This window comes from Triticum dicoccoides, chromosome 2B (assembly GCF_002162155.2).
Source record: "Triticum dicoccoides isolate Atlit2015 ecotype Zavitan chromosome 2B, WEW_v2.0, whole genome shotgun sequence".
Lineage (NCBI taxonomy): Eukaryota > Viridiplantae > Streptophyta > Magnoliopsida > Poales > Poaceae > Triticum > Triticum dicoccoides.
The window spans coordinates 65434658-65439333 of record NC_041383.1 but is presented as its reverse complement, the minus strand read 5'-3'; the positions used below and the strand labels follow the sequence as shown (position 1 = coordinate 65439333).

Sequence of the window (4676 nt, the reverse complement as noted above, 5' to 3'; positions counted from 1 at the left end):
GATAGGAAAACACATAAGCTCGAGATGTCATGTGCTATGAATTACTGTAAGATTTCAAAATCCAGTTATTTGTAAATAGGTACCTTTGGATGGTGCTTAGGAAAAACACGGGAATTTTGGAGGGATGATGTTGAAGAGTAGAGAGAGACATAGTACAAGAGCATTGGACTTCTTTTGACTGAAGAGAGCATTGGACTTCTTTTGACCGAAGAGAGCATTGGACTTCTTGAGGGGAAAAAAATAGTGTTAAGAGACTTGAGCCCATGTTAAGATTCCTATTGAATGAAGGGAAAGGGAATGCATTCCACAGGAATTTGATCACCCAAGTCCTATTATCCAAAGGGTTCCATAAGAAATTATGGATTGAAATCCTCTCAAATCCATATGAAAATTTCCTTTGAATCAAAAGAGGCCCTACACGTTGCTCTACCTACCCGGTGTTCTTTGCAGTTCTCTCTTCCAAAATGACCCATCTTTCCCTTTGCTCCTCCCATCATCACCGCCCATATCCGGCAATGATAGACCCACTTGTGTAATCCCACGTAGCTAGAAAAAGAGGTAAAGCGCCACGGCAACAGCATCATGAGACGAGCCGCGAAAGGCCGTACAGCACATTCATTGCGCAAACGTGTCCCGAGCGGAAAATCCAGGGTTTGTTTGCATCCAGATTCATTGATTAGTACTACTATTTTGTTTTTGTTTCCGCGGCGTGCACGTACGTTAATGCTGGGCTGCACGGACGATCTGGACCGTTGGGGTTTGGTACAGCTAACTACCGGGAGCGAGCGAGCAAGCAGACGGAGACGTCAACGTATGGATCACATGCGTCCTCAGCTCTCTCTCTCTCTCCCTCCCTCTCTCTGTCTGTCGTCATGTGATGCATGCTGGCCATCGCCGTCCCTCCTTTCTCATGCTTAACCTTAACCAGCACTGAGCACTTAGTTAAGGTGTATGCATTTGTGTTAAGTCAGAGAGGTGGGTTGGGTCTGATGAGCTAATCCGCCGCACCGACACCGGCCCACCCGCCAGACGCAGACGTCTGCCTCGCAATTGCCCTCCTCCCAGAAAAACAAAAGAAGAAGACGACTTGGCATCAGTGGCATTAAGGACAAAGAAAATATACTACACACAATGTGCACCAGACCAGATGGATGCAGACAGAAGAAGAATGGCACAGGCCCAAAGCTACAGCCAGCCAGCCAGCCATCATCATCATCATCATCATCATCATCGCAAACCTCATCAGTTACTTACTTGCAGAGAGCAGCCGATCATGGCCACCAGAGATAGATAGCCCACATCTCCCTGTACAACAAAAGGTGCTGTGCTGGGCTCCCCCTCACCCCTCACACCAAAAGGCCAAGATATCTCACGCCCTTCGCACCATTCAAGGTTGCCAACCTCATTGCCGCTCTATATACAGTGCAAAGGGCAAATATCTGCCAACCGCATGGCTCTCCATGTCCAGGCACATTCATTGGCAGTGCCTCCCCATCTTTCTCAACGTGTCCTTCATATCTAGTACCTGCGCATGGAAACCACCGTTTCAATTTCAGATTCGCCACAAACCGAAGATAAACGTGTCATCCAAGAGAAAATGGGATCTTTCCCGCCCACCGTATAAGCATGTCCTCAGTTAAGAACGGTACACAAATAAATAGATAAAACTTTCCCGGCATGATACTGTTACGACTTCATATATGAATGGAGATAACAGGGTAGGGGAACAGGTTCAGGTTCAGGACTCCGGTTTGCCAACACACCACACCTAGTGATGATAGGTAACAAGGGTTAAATGTCCGATCGACCACACTTCTCTCGTTCGTAGCAACAACCCAATCTCACAGCACGGCAAAACCGAAACAAGACACGGGTAAAACATCAAGGCTGTTAGTAAACACGATTGGTGAACCCGGCAGAAGCTTCATCTTAGGAGATGTTCGAGTTGTCGAGGACTGGGACCGGCGGGCATGATTCATTCGCCCCTTGCGGCATGTGCCTACTACTTAGGTTTATCTGCAAGGCTGACGAGGGATCTCACGATGCCCGGGCTGATTTTGTCCGCAAGGGCGCCTTTCTCGGAGATCGCAAACGATTTCTCCTTGACAAAGCTCTGCAGCAATCGTGTCGTAGTCTAGGTGCTCTTGATCTGTGTCGTTTGGAAATCGCAATCGTCAGCACTATCTCAACAAGCTAGACAAGCATGTATGTAGTCGAAGGGTTCAAATAAAAAGAGCTCCAATTGTGAACATTAAAATGGAAACAGTCCTTCATCAAGATATTCTTGAAATTTCCTTAAAAAATTTAGCAAAAACAGTGATAATCAAGACTTATGAGCATCAGAGGCATCATTTGTGAACATAAAACATGCATCTGGCTAAACAAGCTTTTGCAACATACCATGTTAACAGTTTGCATTCAGAAGAGGTTACAGATAAAATGCAAGTTTAGAACAGACAGGGACTGCAAGAACTACTTCACATGTCAATGGTGTCGAAAGCCCATATACTTGAGCTCAACATAATTTTCGGTAAATGCAACAAAATAAAATAACTAATTTAAACCTCATAGCGGATTAACAACACAAGTAAATAAATTTGAAAGCATGATCCACCTGAATATTGAAATCGATGGCAGAGTCGTTGGTACAAACTTATATCAAACTTACTTCAGTAGTAAATTGAAATAAATCAGAATGCATGGATCAAGATCCAAGAAGGAAAATACCTTTGTCCAGAACAGTGTGTGCTACATGAAATGGAACACGAGCAAAAATATCCGAGCCTGAAAACATTAGCCAGGGTCTGTTCTTTGGGGTCGTGATTCCCGCAGGTTGAGCATATCTCCTTTACTAGCTGTTTGGCAGAAGTTCCTTCCACCTCTTTCATTACGATCTCAAATGGAGATGCAACACTGGTTTTAGTTGTCTTGGCTCTTTTCCGGAGGGCTGTTAGGGCCTCCCTGTTAGCATTCCTCATCCTATCATTCTCCACTAGCTGATCATAAACAGAACAGATCAAAACAAATCAATACTGAGACTTCTAGCATGAATAGCAAAAGCCAGTAGCACCGACAGACCTGATGCCTTGCCAGAAGAAGTTGCTCCGCGTCTGTTTCTATGTCAATCAGAGTCCCTTGAAGCTCCTTCATGTTGGGATCCATGTTAAAACTGCAAAACAATGTCAACTGGTTTTCATTATTATACAAAATTACTTAATAAAAATACATGTGCCATACGATAACAAGATACCCACAAAATCTTCGAGGGTTTTCAAGGGTGATCCAAGTTATGTGATAGAAGCAACAAAATGCAAACACTAAACACACAAAAATAGGAGACTTTGTCTCCCATAAATAGCTCTAATTACCCCAGGCCGCAGTTCATATTCTCCTATTTAAACGTTTAGTGTCAGTTCCTACTATCAATCCACTAACTGCAGGGTGAATTAGTATATCTTACCAAGGAAATCTTGCAAAAGTATATAAGCTGGTTGATAAATGAAATCATTAAATATCTAAGAGAATTAGATACAATTATAAAAAAAAGGAATACAATTATCAATGTTAACAATGGATCTAAAGAAGTTGAAGCAATCATCAATGTTGCAATGGGCCATAATGAAGTTTAGGGATATATGTGGCTCAGAATAGAGTAGAGCAAGAAGCATTTACATAAGAAGAGAGAAAAGTGAACTAGTTCAAACACAGCTGGCTATATGGCATGAAGAAGCATCCTGATGAGTACATAGACACGGTATAAATGATGTATATCTGGCGTCTGCATTATGACATCCCCGTCCGCTGAAAAAGCATGTCACATGACACGATGTTCTCGTCTCTACATCATACTAGCAAAATTGCACTGGGAAATTGAATAATTAGGTACATACAAGATACAACAACACGTGTACAAGCACAGCATACTAAAAAATACTCTATATCTTTGTTACTGAACAATACTAGTGAGGAAACAGAAAAAGTAGGACAGCCTTCTCATCTGTCACTATATGCGCAAAGGGTTGGGTTGTATCTATGCTCATCAGGACATGTGCCGACATAACCAAATTAACAAATTGTATCTCCCACTGGGGCATGATGCAGTTTTGACAACGAATTGAACTGTAACACGTAGAGGGTGGAGAAGAACACCGCGCTCGGCTCAACGTCAACCTGGAACCGGTTGGCGTTGGCGACCGCGTCTACCTGATGGCGCCGGGGACTGGGGCGTGGGGGACGGTCGAATGCGGCGTCAAGAGGCAGGGAGGAGCAGGCGGCAACGGCTGGGGGTAGGGAGGAGCAGACGGCGGAGCAGAGCGGGGGCAGGCGCAGGCGGAGCAGCTGGCGGGGGAACGAGAGGCGGCTAGCCGGTGCTTCCCTTGGGGAGAGGAGGGGGGCGGAGGAACTGTCCGCGGCGGCGCTGGGCGAGGTGGCGGCGGCGGCGGCGGTGGGTCGAGACAATCGTAGCGCCGCGAGTCGGGTCGAAGCGTTCTGTTTGAGGTCAACTGTAGAGTGGCATTTTTGCACCGACTATCTAATTGCTGATATGTTGCAGTGATACATACTGTATATTTTAGTAGTTCAACATTAATCATGTTCGATGTAACCTTATACTACATTATATTTCAGATTTTGGTATGATTTGATTTGTTTTGGGTATGAGTAGATGAATAGAAGGA

The 4676-nt window shown here is 44.7% G+C and overlaps 1 pseudogene; it reads right to left on the bottom strand.

The window, feature by feature from the left end:
- Window positions 1-1678: 1678 nt before the first annotated feature.
- LOC119367146 lies at window positions 1679-4463 on the bottom strand (annotated as a pseudogene).
- Window positions 4464-4676: the final 213 nt, after the last annotated feature.